Below are 17,467 nucleotides of genomic sequence, written 5' to 3'. Positions count from 1 at the left end.
TTACCTGAAGTTGCCGATACATGGCGTTGCAGATGAACAAGACATTCTATAGATGTTCTATATGTCTGCCGTGGTTCTTCACAACTTTTTCCATCCGTAAAGCAGTGTGTTCCACAGCAGAACGCAATAAGTGCACATTAATACCACGCACATTCTGAATAATTGAGTCTTTCAGATCTGCCAAGGTTGCTGGATTTTCTCGGTAGACTTGATCTTTTAAAAATCCCCATAACCAAAAGTCGCATGGGGTGAGATCAGGCGAGCGAGGAGGCCAAGCTGTTGGGAAACAGTGGCTGATCGCACGTGCATCAGTGAAAGTTGCCCGTAACACCTGTTGAACGCCCAGAAGAATATGAGGAGGTGCACCATCCTACATAAATATCGTGTCCTGGAGGTGGCCACGTTGTTGCAGTTCAGGAATCCCAAACGTTGTCAACATGTCCTGATATCGTCTTCCTGTGACAGAGCAGGTTTCGAATCCTCTTGGAGTCACCTCTTCAAAAAAATAAGGCCCAATGATGAATGTTGCAGTGAAACCGCACCGTACCGTAACCTTTGCAGGGTGAAAGGGCACTTGATGAATTGCTCGCGGGTTTTCACTTGCCCAAATGCGGCAGTTGTGCGCATTCACTTGACCATTCAGGTGAAAATGGGCCTCATCCGTCCAAAGGATATTCCACGGCCAAGCAGCATCGACTTCCATTCTGACAAGGAACTGCAGCGCAAATGTTTCCCGAACCACAGGGTCCCCGTCCGACAGCTGATGACTATCCTATGGATTTTGTAAGGAAAATAGCGTAGGATTCGACGCATCACACGCCAGACGGTCGTATAGGGCATATCCACAGCACGAGAAACACGTGGCACACTGACAACACCATGTGGCGATTGTCTAGTGGTCTCCACGACCGCCAAAGCAACGTCTTCTACGCGTGCAGAATTCACAGCATGGCGTCCTTTACCTGGCAAAATTCCCAGTTGTCCAGATCTTTCGAACTTCCTCATCATCTCTCTTAATGCGCGTGGTGACATCGGTCCTCGGCGCATGTTCTTCAGCCGACGGAATGCTTTTAAAGCAGCACATGAGTTCTCGTCATTCTGGTAAAAAAGTTGGACCAATAGAGCTTTGTCTTTCAAAGTCACCATTGTGTACCAGCGAGGTTGAAAATAACTGCCTATGCAGCGCCTGTCTTCCACCTTCCACTTTTGTAGGGCTCATCTATTGCATTCGTTGCGCAGAAGCTTTATTTCTACAAATCACGTTGTTGAAATATGCAAATTTCCCAATTACTTGCGTTACAGCGCCATCTATCGGCAACTTTTAGTACTTTTTTTTCAAAAATAAATCACAAGCGCATGATCTGAAGTGTCTGTTTCCAAAATTTCATCACATTACGACCCATAGAACATCCTGCACAGGCCTCTGAGTTGGGGAACTTTAATTTGGACAACCCTGTACATCAAATATTATATTGCCGTGTGCAGGTAAACGGCAGTATCTGCAGAAATGAGCTTTCGAGACATTTGAAGAAACGCGTTTTGGATTCAATACTAAAAATACGGAAATGTTAGAATGGGGTCGTTTCCAAGTATTTTTTTCTGAAAGAGCATGCTTGAAAATATAGGATCTGATCATTTTTTGAATAATTTGTTCAAGTTTAATATTTTTTAAAAATTACTTAAATCGGTTCGCTTTCATTGTTTACGTTTCTATCTTGTGATATCACAAATGATGAAATGCCATTCAGTGTTGCCATTCACGGAGAAAAATATTTAATTCGCTGCTTGATTATTATAACGTGGAAACGTGGTAGAAAGATGCACCAAATTGCATCATTTGTGACGTCAGAAAGACCACGCCTTGTTTTCAAAGTCGGACATTTTAAAAAAATAATTTAAAAATAACTGTTGGGAAAATGAAAGTATTTTCTGTGTCAATGTTATTTTTTTTACTCATTCTATCCAATTCAATGACTAAAAGTAGTACTTTTGGCTGAAGGAAACATCCCCATTAGACTTTTTTTCGGCACTTTTGTTTTAGCGGAAACCATAAGCAAGCTTGTAAAATTAAGCTCAAGTACAATAGATGACAAAAATGAAAAAAAAAAAAAAAAAAAATCAGTTACTGTGCCTTTACCTGCTTACAGCAGTACACTTTCTTTGCATACCATTTTATCCAAAATTATTATTACCTCACCCCCTGCTCCCTGCCCCTCCCCACATACAACTGAAATTGCAAAAAATAACTCACACTACACCGTGTAAACTTATTCAATTTCTGTCAAGAAAAAAAATTCTTATTTTGTCGGTTTTTCTGGGGGAAAAAAATTCGACTTAAGGGGTAAATATTTTTTTTTAAAGCAACTACAGGTGTCCCTCGTATAACACGGTCAATTCGTTCCGTGTAGTATCGGAACGAGTCTTTTATAAAAATAACATCTTTACTTATTTTTAATACTAAATATGTATGTGCATGACAAATCAGGTTGAGATGTATCGTGTTATATCGAAACCGTGTTCCGTGTTATTTCGAAACCGTGTGATACGAGACCAAGAAATAATGTAAATCAAGGGATGTATACCGTGTTATATCGAAACCAATTTTCATAAAAACAAGGTAAAAACTTATTAGAATTATCAACCATAAACAGAATGTATTAAACAAAAATGAAATTAAATCTTTTAAAAATATAACATTCGAGCTATATCAAAACCATGAAGCATTAAATTCAATTTTCGTACCGTGTAATATCGAAACAGTGTTATAATAATCGCAAATTTGAACCCTTTAATATCGAAACCGTGTTGTACAAGTGTACACTGTGTTATACGAGGGACGCTTGTATTTAATATCAATTTTATCTGTGCCACATTGCTTCCTTTTTTGAACGGAAAAAATAATTTTTACAATGGAAACACGTAATTTTTATTATTTAAATAACGGAACACTTTTCCTTTAGAAGTCCTACAACTTTCTCAAAATAATTATTTTTCCAGTATACATTCCAAGTTACAGTTCTTAATGTCTCCAGAAAAATAAAAGCGTGAAATTGGAAGCTATTTCTTTTTGTCTTCCTTATGAAAATGGCGATTTAGAACTACCGAAGAGGAAAAATGCTGAAAGTGGGATTTTAGTATTTCTTATACATTTGACAGTCTAAATCACTGTAATTTGAATTAATAGGGCAAATATTCTTTCCTATCACGAGGAAGAATAATGCGCTTGTCAAGGTTTGACAGTTTAGAAATTGCTTCCTTAGCACATACAAGATTTTCCTTTCTTCGAACAAAAGGAATTCGCAGTTCAAAAAGAAAAGGAATAAATCATTTGAAAAGTCAAATAAGTAGAAGAAATCCTGTGATGGTTTTTATGTTTAAATAAAAATAAACTCGTCTTTCTTATTAACGCATGTGGGCTTTGTTTGGAACCAAATAATAGGAATAGACCCAACAGGTTCTACGTGGTTTTGTCTCAATATCTCAACAAATACAATTTGAAAAGAACGAAATACTGATACATTGGAATGCATTATTCTAAGAAAGTAAAAAATTGCTTTAAAAAATTGTGTGTCGTAAAAACACATGATTTATAAGTGTAACTTCTTTTTACATTCTTAGCTGTCACTTCACCTGCAAGTTATCTCTCACGCTACGCTCTTGTTCTTTTTGCGCCTATCTAAGGCATACTCACAACAAAATTGTATATTTTAATGAAGAAAATGGATTATAAACAACGAAAAAACTGAACAATACTCAAAATCCGCATTTTAATTGCTGTCAAAAACAATGAAATATAATAGTAATTAAAAAGTTAATTTTGGTAATAAAAGTTAAACTTATTTCAATGTAACTTAAGCAATGTGGATTACGGTTTTCTAAAAACTTGACTTGAATCAAAGAAACCTTCAAAAACCTACGTTTGAAAATGCCCAAAATATATGCTTGCTTTATTTCAGCCTTAAAATTAATTTGTTAAATTTACTACCAAAACTAACTACATCATTAGGAGAATGTGGGGTAAAGTGAAATGGTTAAGATAACTGAGCTTTTTCAAAGTGAACAAAATGGAAATTTGTTTCAAAAACTACTGTACAAAAAGAAAGAACATTACATTTTATAATAAAATTTTCATTGAAACATTTTTTTTTTGTTCGTAATTTTGAGCCATCAAAAAATAGTGATTTTTTTTTCTTTTTTATTTCCATGGGGCAAAGTGAAAAATATTTTTCTAATGAAATATTTTCTATTTAATTGTAAACAGTATTTTTTGTTCAAATGAATCAATAAATAAAGTTTTGAATGAATAAATGAAAAGAAAATGGAATAGTAAACGAATAATTTAATTCATTAATTAATGATTGAAGAAAAAAAATGAGTGAACAAAAGAGTGTGTGAGTGAATGAATAAGAATATAAGAGAATGAATAAATAAATAAGTGAATTACTAAAGGAAATAATGTAACTGAATTAATTATTACATGAATAAGTAAGTGTTTTAGTAAATGACTGAGTGATTAAACGAAATAAGCTATTCCACTTTGCCCCGCATGAACTCAGCTATTGGAGCAAAATATTTAAAACACAAGTAAGCTTAATATTAACTAAATAAATATTGCACTGAATATTAGAAGATTTCAATTAATACTTAAAGTGCTAATAACAAGAACTTCATTATTTTATAATACAAAAAATTAGTTTTGACTTTCGACAATTATTTTAGTAAGAGTATCAATTTTTGAAAATTGCCTGTATTATCATATGTTTTAATATTTGGCGGTATTTTTTCTTGACTGGAATAGACTACATATGCAACTGCATTGTTAAAATATTATCAGATAAGTGGCGCTAAGCGCAGAGTTAAATATTTCATCTTTTCACTTTGCCCCGCTATTTAACTTTGCTCCGCATTCCCCTAGTTGTTTTCGGCAACAATCAAAAAACAACTCGTCACTTCCGTCACAAAAAAAGGCTGTGGATCAGAATTTCACATCCCTTGCACTAAAAGTTTCAGTTCAAAAACTATAACGGCAGTTCGATAATCTAATGAAACATAATCGATTATTGTAACAAACATAAAACTACAAATTTTAAGTAGATATTGTAAATTTTGTACAACAAAAATACTCAGACACAAAGAGTTTGATCTTACATTCAAGAAAAAAGAAAAAAAAAACTATTTTTGGATGTCTCTTATCTTTAAAACTTTACAAATGTGGATAAAAAAAGTCTGCAACAAACACGTGTTACTCGATTAGCGATAAACTGAACTTTAGTTCTCGATATCACCTCAGTATTTCCGTCTATTAGAGAGAAGTTGAGCAAAATGTGCTACTTGAAATGTTGAAAAATAGAATTAATTGCCGAAAACCGCCCTTCAGACCCACTAACTTGAAGATAGATATTCTTTTGGTTTTGTTGCAGATGTGCAAAATAAATAATTAAGTATCACAATTTTTTTTTGTTAGGGGGGTAGGGTAGGGCCCAATGCGGATAGGCATTCGTATTTCCTATGCCGCTGCATGGTGTGCAAGCTTTGTCTTTCGTGGTTTCCCGAATACCCCAGAGTTTCAATAAGTACCAGCGAAGCAGCGGTAAAGCAGCATGGCGTAACCAGGCTTAAAAAAATGACACATTTCGAAAAAATCAATGACGGTTTGTAACTTGTGATTAGTCGGAAACCAGCTTCTTTTTTTTTTTTTTTTTACCGTCAATAATATTACGTAATTCTGACACTATCCACCTATAAACTACGATGGTCATTCTGTTTGTTTTTATTTTAAATTTAAGGAATTGAATTAAAAAACGTGTGCTTTCGGGAAAAGTGCGTAGTCCAAAGCGGGTATAGCCGCTTACTTTATGTTTTGTGAACAAATGTACTGACTTGTATTTTATATTTAAATAAAACAACTATTGCTTTAAAAAGTTGTTTTTATATATGGCAAATAGCTAGTCCATAGATTTAATGAATTATTTACGCTTTATTAACAATTGGGCTGAATTTTGAATTTGCCAATTTAAATTAAAAATCTAACTTATTTATTATTACTTCCTTTTTCAAAAAAGGAAGTATTGTATTCGCGAAAATATTTTCGCTCAAAAATCGACGTTAATTTCAATTTTACTCACCCCCGAATGAATGTTGAGTTTTTTTTTTCCACTCGACCAAACGTGGATAAGTGCCTAAAAACGTATAGACACGCGAAATATCCATAATGACTATTCCTGAGTTTATTACAACGAATTTTCTCGTGACGTCTGTATGTACGTATGTATATACGGATGTGCGCATGTATGTCGCATAACTTAAGAACGGAATGTCCTACAAAGTTGAAATTTGGTACGCAGACTCTTAGTGGGGTCTAGTTGTGCACCTACCCTTTTGGTTGCATTCTGGTGTTTTTAAAGGGGTCTTTTGCCCCTTTTTGGGGGGAAATCATTGTTAATTTCAATGTAAATTCATGTGGTGTTAAATTTGGCGGACACTTGGCTATATATCGCCAGTCTTTTGGTCACCAAGTTTTGTCACCAACTTGGCGACTAACTTGGCGATTTTTTTAAAAATCTGTTTCAATTCGGTCATTGTTGGTGATATTTAGAGAGTAGACTATTGAATCACATTAAAATTGCCAGTAATGGGAAAATGACATTAAATTGGAGAAAAGAAAGTCATATGATGCTCAGACACACATCAGCTCGTTTTTTTTAATGATCACAGTTAGCTAGTCAGTTGATTTAATCATTCATTACTCCATATTTGACTGGCAAATGTATCAAATCACACTTACTGTCTGACCACGGATTGCATGGAAAGACAAGCATCCGTTTTACTGCCGGAAATCGACAAATTATTATTTTTTACCGATGTCAGCTGTTGCAGAAGCAGAGTCTCATTCAAATGAGCGGAATTGGCTCATCAAATTTTTACTTTTCCCCCCTCATTCACATAGATTCATCTTATCTGGACATTTGAAAATTCCATGCAATCCGTGGTTGGACAATAGTTACACTTACCTTCTTTACCCGAGTGGCTTACCCGCTTAAGACCTCCTGGTAAGCCAAAGCCTGTTTTTCAAGTGTTTGCAATGTTTCTTAATATATTAATATTTGGTTTGAAATAATACAAGAATCCCTTTTTATTCTGAAGAACGGGATCCCTTCTGGGAAATAAAACCAAAATTACCATGAAAAAAGCCAAAAACTACAATTTTCCATCGTTCTTCGTTAACCTACCCGCTTTGGGCCACCCTCCCCGATTTTTTATTTATCAGCTCTTGTCTCCTATATTGAAACGAGCTGATGTGTGCACCACATGATTTCATTTTACACCTATTTAATGTTATTTTCGTATTATCAGCAATTTTAATGTGATTCAATAGTTAACTCTCTAAATATTACCAACAGCGGCCAAATTAAAACCAGATTAAAAATAAAAAAAATCGCCAAATTTGTCGCCAAGTTGGCGACCAAAAAACTGGCGATATATTGCCAAGTCTCCATCAAATTATAACACCACTTCAGTTTGCGTCGAAATTAACATGGATTTTTCCCAAAAAAGGTGTAAAAAATCCTTTTAGAAACACTTGAATGCAACCAAAAAGAGAGGTGCACAACTAGACCCTACTAGGAGTCTATGTACCAAATTTCAACTTTCTAGGACATACTGTTCTTGAGTGATGCGACATACATAGGCATATACGCACATACATAGGTACATACAGACGTCACGAGAAAAAAAAACTCATGGTAATTAACTCTGGAATCGTCAAAATGAATATTTCGAGTGTCTATACGTTCTTAGGCACTTATCCACGTGTCGTCGAATCGAAAAAAAAAAAAACTTAGCATTCATTCGGGGATGAGCAAAATGGAAATTGAGGTCGATTTTTGAGTGAAATTTTTTTCATGAATACAATATTTCCTTTTTTGTAAAATGAAGTAAAAAAGAAAAGAAAAACGATTTTTGTTACTCCGAAACGCTTGTATTAAGAAATTATTTCCTATTTTTATATTTAGTTCGCGGTGCTTTTGTGATGTTGATATTATTGTCATTGTCGCATCCGGAGTGAAAACAGCATCAATCTACAACACATTAATGATCTCAACGTTTTTGAGGATTAATCAGAGATAGAAATTACCATCACGTGTTTTTGAGTTATTTGGAGTTGAGGGGAGAAACTCAGCAGGATTGGCTGCTCACATTGACCATTTGAAAGTTATTTCCTGTTCTCCATTCGTACATTTTTTCTTGATTACGTGCTTAAGAAACGAACTAGAATTACTAATTTTACATTATTTCTGTGCCGCGACTTATCTTTCTCTTCCGTGACTTATTTTATCCTCACAACTTTTGACGGGATTCAGCTTGAACTCTTTCAAAACCAAGTCAAAAGAACTCGTGTTTCATCCTCTGTAACATATGGGAAGATTTAAAAAAAAAAGTCCTAATTATCCAAATTTAATAGAAACGGCCTTAGTTTAGATAACTGGACAAGCAAAGTAAGGGGTGTTCTTAACAGTTGTGTTTCAAGTTATCGCACAAAATCATTGTTCTTCTGATCTGAGCCATTTTGTTCTGAAAGCACAGTTTGCAAAAATCCCCTTTAAAAGTGCTTTTTTTACTTTCGTTACAGATCATTCTGACTGTTACAAACAATTTAATTATTTTTTTACTCACTTCAATAGACTTTTGACTTAATTTCAGAACTATTGCTCAGAAAATAGTTTTGTTTGCAAAAGCATGGTTAGAGTTGTATGGGACAGATGGGCTTTTTCTAAATTGTTTATCAACACTGATTCACTTTCAAGTTTTGGGTTTTTTTTCTATAATGCTGAATATGTAACAAACTTATACTAAGAGTTTTAGAAAACTCTGACCAATGAAAAAACTATAACACAAAAAGAAAAAAAAATCCCATTCATTACCAATTTCATCTAATTAATATGCTTCATTAAAAGATATTTTTGTTGAAACTGGAGAAAAAGATTATGCTGTTAATCATCTTGTACACATTGCGTGCAAAATAGTTACATGTTTTGTTTCTTATCTTTGCAGATGAAATCCATTTTAATCATCCTACATTACATCTTCATTACCATGAACTCATTAACAGCTGGTAAGTTATTTTCGTAGTTTAGTGTATTATTTAAAAATTAAGGAGGTTTTAACTTCAGTAAAAAAACTAGAGTATTATTTTCTTATTAAAATGAAATGTTGTTTGAATTATTATTAAAAATCCGTAATTTTGTTGAATGGATATGTATTTGTGATATTATGTTTTATTAAAATTTCATTGAAATCGGTTTTATTGAGGTAGTTTCCCAACATACTATAACAACATAGTAGTGTTAGTAAACATAAAGACAAAGTATTTGTAATGAGATTTTAAACCTTTTTTTTTAATTTTATTTCTAGAAGTTTTCAGAAAGTGGATCTGTTCTCTTTTTACACCGATGTTTAGAATTATAAAAGGCAGATTCATCATAGAAATAAAAATATCCTACGTGTAGGAATTAAATCCCAAACCAAAGTAAATAATACACAAACATAATTTTTTCCTTGCAAGCTAAGCAGTTACTCGAAGGCTTTGGGAAAGCTTCCTCCTTTATCTGTAATGTTCGCACAGCATTGAAGATGGGGCTTCAGAAGTTTTGCTTTTACGCAAAGCTTTTTGCTTTCACGCTAAAGTTTTTTTTTTTTTTTTTTGTGTGTGTGTCATTTATTTGTGTTTTTTTTTCTTGTATTTTATTACTTGGTTACTTGATGGGAACTATCATAGAACGTGAAGCAACCGAGTATTATTGCAACTGAATTACCATTAGGAGAAAATATCACAGACAGCAAACTACGCTGCAGATCTTTTTTAGTGATATAATTACCGTTTCCTCATAATATTCTTCACTGAACAAATATAAACCTTTTACAAGATAAGCTACGAGTTACAACCCTTCGGTGGAACTTAGGAATATCAACACAACTCGTCACGACAGACATATATTGAAGGTAGTGAACCTGTTACAGAAGTTGAGATTTCAGCTTTGCTGCGGATAGCGTTATTGCAGACCAATGATCCCATACAAGAGTGAAACTGCAGTTTTCAAAAACCAGTAATTAGCTGTTTTGTTGTAAGTTACCGCCCTAAAGCCAGGGCTAAGGCAGAATTACTTAAAATACACCGCCAGCTCAGTTATTCCATCCGAGGTAGGCAGAATTACTTAAAATACACCGCCAGCTCAGTTATTCCATCCCAGGTAGGCAGAATTACTTAAAATACACCGCCAGCTCAGTTATTCCATCCGAGGAAGTAAGTCCTCGGAGGGAATAACTGAGCTGGCGGTGTATTTTAAGTAATTCTGCCTTAGCCCTGGCTTTAGGGCGGTAATTTACTACAAAATACTTTGCCATCAATCTTTGAGTTGAACCGCACCATTGCTGCGGTCGCTCATCTGGTTTGCTAATTCTGCATTAGCTACCAGTTTGTTTGGCTCTCTTAGCTCCCTTAAGAGATTTTTCGCCTTCAGCTCATGTGACTCCTATTCCGGGCTGATGAGTGCTAAAAAGCACGAAACTGCAATCCTCGGATGGAATAACTGAACTGGCGGTGTATTTCAGTAATTAGCTGTTTTGTATTTTTTTGATCATTTCAAGCTGTTGGAAAAATGAACAACTCATACGAATGACAGTAAATATATTTTTTTCACAAATCTTTCTACGAAAGGAGTATCTTGGCTGTCGATATTCGCTTTAAACACAGACTTTACATATTTAGTTCATAGTAACAAAAACTCCCCTAATGATACTCAAAAGCAATTTTTTTTTTTGTATTGAAACATGCTATTTTTAGTTCCTAAAATTTTGCAGAAAAATTATTGAATAAATAGTTTTTGTTCTTCTGTTTTCTTTTTCTGTTGTGTCCAAAATAGTGAATTTTTAAATGTCTCTACTCAACCTAGATATTCTCTATTATGTGTTTGTGTATGTCTTTGTTTTTATACAGTTGGTAACAAGTTATTTGCTCGATTTTTGTTTTTGGTTAAACGTCACAGTTCCCAGAAATCGTTAAAATAGTAATTACAATAAAAAAGATGAATGAAAAGTTTTGTGTGTTTGGATTGCATTAATAGAAAGTTTCGAAAATATCAGCTTTTGACGATAGTTATTGAAATTTGACCAAAACCAGTTTGAAGTTGTTCACATGTGCTGATCTGCTATATTTATTTATTTATTAAAAGTGTTTCACACTACAGAAAAAATCCAGTTACAGTGGCAAAAATTATATAAAAATAACAATCAAAATAAATTATACATTTAAAATGTTTAAACATATTAACTTAAAATTGTAAAATGACGTGTTAAAAATATCTAAATCGCAACAATCAATGACGGCGTGATTTAAGACTGGGAACATTATAAATATTACATGAATGAGGAGTAAGAATAAGTCAAAAAATCTTGATTATCAGTTTTGTAACACAAATAATAAACAACTTTGGATTGAACCTGCCGAAGAGTTTTATCTTTATTATTGTAGCCGGAATCTCAAATAATACAACAGTACTCAAGTTTAGGGCGTGCAAGACAAAACTAAAGCGTTTTAAGCGCTTGCTCATTAGAAAAATCCTTAGTCTTACGCTTAAGAAAACCCAGAACCTTATATGCGTTTAAAACAATGTTGTTAATATGTTGCGTAAAATCGAGTTTAATACTAAAAGTGATCCCCAAATCCGTAACTAAGTCAGAACGCGATAAACGCCGTTTGTCAATTTTATGAGGATGGATGAATGGCTCAGATCTACGACGGCAACTCAAAACACTGCATTTACTAATCTTTACTAATAATAAAGCTGAAAGTCTCTCTGTCTGGATGTCCAGAGGATGTCTGTAGGATATCTGGATCTCTGTGACGCGCATAGCGCCTAGACCGTTCGGGCGATTTTCATGAAATTTGCCACAAAGTTAGTTTGTAGCATGGGGGTGTGCACTTCGAAGCGATTTTTCGAAAATTCGATGTGGTTCTTTTTCTATTCCAATTTTAAGAACAAAATTATCATAAGATGGACGAGTAAATTACGAAATTATCATAACGTGGAACCGTAACATGGGCACAAGCCAATTGGCGAGATACGAAATTATCATAACGTGGAACTAACATGGATACAAGCCAATTGGCGAGAAAATTCATCATACATTATTTACGAAATTATTATAACGTGGAACCGTAACATGGGCACAAGCCAATAGGCGAGATACGAAACTATCATAACGTGGAACCGTAACATGGGTACAAGCCAATTGGCGATAAAATTCACCATACATTATTTATAAATATACAGGCGAACCAAAAGACCTTTTAATTTTTCTATTACGGGCAAAGCCTTGCGGGTACCACTAGTATTTAAATAAAGCTTATTCTATTAAAGCTTACAATATTATCGAGATAATATTGTAATGTTTCGCACAATTTATCCCAGAACTCCATTTTTTTAAAGTAAAAAAATGTTATGGTGTTTCATAACTATGTCAAATGACAAGTGTTAATCAATATGCGTATTCAGTATCGCAAAGAATTTCGACGGGCAAATATACTTACTGACGTAAGATTTCAACATTTTGTTCGTTTAACTATTCAGCAAACATTTTTGCTGAGTGTTTTAAGAAATGATTGTAATTTTTACCAATTAATTCAGTAGCTTATTTATAAATTAGGAACTTAATCCGAATTTTTCTTCCTGGTTTTACTTTTTCCTGCAAAGCTTTGAGAGCATAAAAAAAAAAAGATATACTAAACAAGTTTGTGGGGATTTATTCAATGATCGTACCATTTCTACAAAAATAACATAAAAGCTTTTTTCTAATTTTAAATGCATAAGATGATTGAATAAAATAATTTTCAACCACCCATCTGAGTTAAAATAGTTCTCCCTTCATTTGAAAATAGATTTGAGAATTCCATTAATATATGAAAATGCAGCAGAAAAATATTCTGAAATTCTCCGAAATTTCCATTTCTCCAAAAACGAAATAGGCTTTCCACTCAAAGAGAACATTTCATAGACACGTCATATAGCATGCTATTTTTAGTTCTTAAAATTTATTCATTCATTTATTTTTTAGTTTTACATTCCGCCAAAAGCATCATGATTCTTTTTAAAATAAAATCAAGAATATTTGAGTATGCTTGCGAAAATTGAATTTTCTTTCGAAACACAATAATTCTTTTTTTTTCTTTTTTTATAAGTCGGTCCCACGACTTCATGTGCTGGAGGTCACCAAAAAGTATGTTTTCACTTAAATACGCTTTGCATCTACATAACGCTTCATCCAGTTTGTACAGACAATTTTTAGTGTTTTATGTTTTTCCGTACACTATTTTTGGCAGCTCATTGACATACATGTAAGTTTACCTAATTTTAATTTACATTGTTCTTTTTCCATTTGAATAACTACTTTAGAAAAAAAAATGAGCCGATGTGTGACTTACATGACTTCCTTTTACCCTAATTTAATGTCATTTCCCCATTACTTCAAATTTAATCTGATTCAATAGTTTACTCTCTAAATATCACCAACAGTGGCCAAATTGAAATTAAATTTAATATATTTAAAAAAATCACCAAATTTGTCGCCAAGTTCGCGAGAAAACTTGGCGACCAAAAGACTGCCAATAGATCGCCAAGTGTCCGCCAAATTATAACACCATTTGAGTTTACATCGAAACTAACGATGATTTCTCCCCAAAAAGGGACAAAAGACCCCTTAAAAACACCCGAATGCAACCAAAAAAGGAGGTGCACAACTAGACCCCTCTAGGAGTCTACGTACCAAATTTCAACTTTCTAGGACATTCCGTTCTTGAGTTATGCGACATACATACGCACATACATACGTACATACAGACGTCACGAGAAAACTCGTTGTAACTAACTTGAGAATAGTCAAAATGGATTTTTCTCGTGTCTATACGTTCTTGGGCACTTATCCACGTGTGGTCGAGTCGAAAATAAAACTCATTTGGGGGTTAGTAAAATGGAAATTAAGTTCGATTTTTGGGTGAAATTTTTTCGCGAATAGAATGCTTCCTTTTTTACTTTCTTCTATATCTAATATATAGAAGAAAGTATTGGATTCGTGCAAATTTTCGAATTTCGAATTTTGACGGATTCGAACGTTTTGAGGTGTACTGAGTCCATTTCGATTATTTTTGGAAAATGTCGGTCTGTCTGTGTGTATGTGTGTGTGTGTATGCGTGTCACGTCTGTGTGCGACCTATTTTTTTGGCCGCTCTACAGCAAAAACTACCGCATGAAATCGAACGAAATTTGGTACACATATGTGCCGCTATGTGAACTTGTGCCCATTGGTTTTTGGCGCGAATTCCTCCAAGGGGGGTGGAGCAATGGGACGTTTTTTGAGTTGCGCGTGCTTGCTATTCCTCAGGAAGTAACTGGCGGAATCAAACAAAATTTGGTCCATATGTTGGTATTAACAGGAACAGGTGCTGATTCAATTTTGGTGTCAATAACTCAAACGGGGGTTGAGCTATAGAACGTTTTTTGTCGTCAATTGTGACTGCTGTATCTCAAGAAATAATGAACGGAATGAAAGAAAAATTTATCGGCAAGTAGCCCTTAGTGGGTATAAGAGCTGATTTTATTTTGGTGTCAACAGCTAAAAAGGGGGTAGCGCAATCGCCCGTTCTTTTTTCCATTGTGAGTGCCCTATCTCAAGAAGTAATGCTGCGTTTTGGTTGAAATTTGGAATATATGTGAATCCATATGTAAACAGGCTTCGGTTCAATTTTGACGCCAATCGCTCCAAGAGGTATTGATTTTTTTTTTTTTTTTTGCGAATAAAAATAGCTTTATTAATGCAACAATAAGGAAGATAAATCATAATAGATTGTCGTCTGTTTTTTTCTCGTGATTTTAATTGTAAGGAAATGCCACGGAAATATGAGATGCATGTTCGAGGCACCTGGGGACTCCGCCCCTTATCCTCAGGTGTGAACTGCTAGTGGAGAATTTCCCGAGGGGAGACGTTGGCTGCTATTGGCAAGAATGGTAGCCGTTCGTTGATCCTGGTGGTTCCAAGTGTAAGGAAATGATCGGAAGTATTATCTCAATGATTTAAAATTTTTAACTGTTGCCATCTTATGTTTGTTAAGAAATAAAATATTTGTAATTAATTCAAGCAAGGCTTTTAAAAAAACTTTCAATTTTCGCTCTTTGCTTTTGCAATAATTCAGACATTGGGATGGTCGTCAAGTTTTTGCATGTGTAATTTTGTTTTTGTTGGGAATATTGCTTCCTTATCAAGCATGGGGAGGGATCAGAAAAAAAAATATATATATAGAAGAAAGTTTCGTGATGGCCACAACATACTAGTTGTAAAAGGAAGTAATAAACTAGCTACTGGGCAATTCCACTGAAAATGGGAAAAGGTGGCAGAATTTTAAAGTAACCTTTTTCTCACAATTTTGGTATTAATGGAAAGGTAATTATCTGAAGTGTATGGAAATAACAAAAATATGCAACAAAAGCAAAATTAATTAGAGTTCTGAGGCTTCAAATCAGGTTGTTATGACCATGTTCTTACGAGTAACTTTTTTTATACGACTTAAGAATGGCTGTTTGATACTTACATTGTCGCATTTTTCAAATATTCTCTCTAAAATATGCTTCTTAGAACTCTCTAGAAGAGTTATATACAAAAAATTTGCACTTTAACTGAAAAACTTAAGGGGATTTTTTCATATAAGGCATTTTTGTAATTCTACGTCCGACACCAAATTGGTTGAAAGTTTATATTATGAAAAACTGAGTGGAGATTTTCACAAAATATTTTCTCTGCAAATAAACATTTTAAATGCAATTAAAAATAATCATTTAAATTAAATTTAAAAAAACTAGTTATGCTTAAATAAATGGTCAGAAAAATTTCTACGCCCGACACCAATATTTTCCTAACTGAAACTAGGTTTATAAGTATACGAAAATTCCTGGTTAAATTAAATAATTCACGCATGCTATTCATGCCTGATTATGTATTTATATTTATATTTTACATAACATAAATTTAAAGAACATATACACAATATTTTGACTGGGGAAAATATCTGAAGATAAGAAATGAGTCTCATATGTTTATCAATAGCGATTAAAGTAGTTATGTATAAAATTATGAATATTTAAGAAGCATTAGGGTTCTCAGTTCAAAAATAACACTCCTCCTTTCCCCAGTTTTCACTTAAAAAATCTCAGGTATTTTTGGTGAACTCACAACAACCCTTGTTTGTGCCTAGAAATGCTCAGTTTCGTTTTCAACAATTTGTAACCAACATCCAAATTTCTTATTATTTGTTAATAAGTTAAATTTTTCTTCATTAAATTTCTACAAATCAAGCTTTATTTCTTTTCACCTTAGAAATTGAGTTTTTTGTTGTTGACATAGAGATTGTAAAAAAAAAAAAAAATAAATAAATAAAAATAAAAAAACTTGACAAAATGCGTCTAATCTCTCTTGTTCTCGTTATAGTATTTTCCTTATTTTATGAGTGAAGACTTAAAATACAAATTTCCTGGAATGGTATACAGATATTGATACATTAGGGGTGTCCATCGCCCCAAAAGCAAAGAGATCCCTCCTGCCCCCCCCCCCAAATCCCTCAAGAACACCCAGAAGAATAATATTTTGTCAGAAAAACAAAGAAATGTCTTGAAAAACATTCCTTGTAAACAAGTTCTATGACATAACTTGGGCCATGCCCCCCCCCCTCCCTACATTCTTTTTGCATAAAATTTTTAGTTTCAAATTATTTCAATTTCCACAAAATTTTTTGATATTTCACAAAAAATGGAGCCCTGGGAAAATTCTGCACAGACCCTTGTTATGCATATTTTCTCCTTTTTTATGCTTTAAAATGCCATAACATATAATTCCATACACAAATTAAGAGTTAAACAGCTTTTTAAGATGTTTATTTCATGTCGGATGTTGTCTGCTTTGCACATTCTACGTCCAACACCAACAATTCTACGTCCAACACCAAGGGAAAAAAAATTTGTGCTATTTATCTGTGAACTAATTAGGTGAAAAAGGATAAATTATTCATATTTCAGCTTTACTTTTCAACATTCAAGTAGTCAAAAAATCTGAAAACAGTTCATTGAGCTGAAACTTGGATTATTTCAACGTACGTCAATTTTCAGTTCCCCTTTCATCTACGTCCGACACCATGAGGTTTTTTATTTTTAATATTTATAGTTTGATTTTTTTTTCGGAAATTCTATAAGTTTTTATATTGTTCCTACATATATAAGTATTGAGAAAAAAAATTGGCTCAGTTCATCCATTTTAACTCTGAAAAATATGAACCTTTATTGGTAAATTTCGTGCAAATTTTACGTCCGACTCCGTGGAATTTCCCTACTGAAGATCATGAATATGAATGATTTTTAAACGATTTAGCAAG

This window comes from Uloborus diversus, chromosome 7 (assembly GCF_026930045.1).
Source record: "Uloborus diversus isolate 005 chromosome 7, Udiv.v.3.1, whole genome shotgun sequence".
Lineage (NCBI taxonomy): Eukaryota > Metazoa > Arthropoda > Arachnida > Araneae > Uloboridae > Uloborus > Uloborus diversus.
This window is presented reverse-complemented; position numbering follows the sequence as displayed.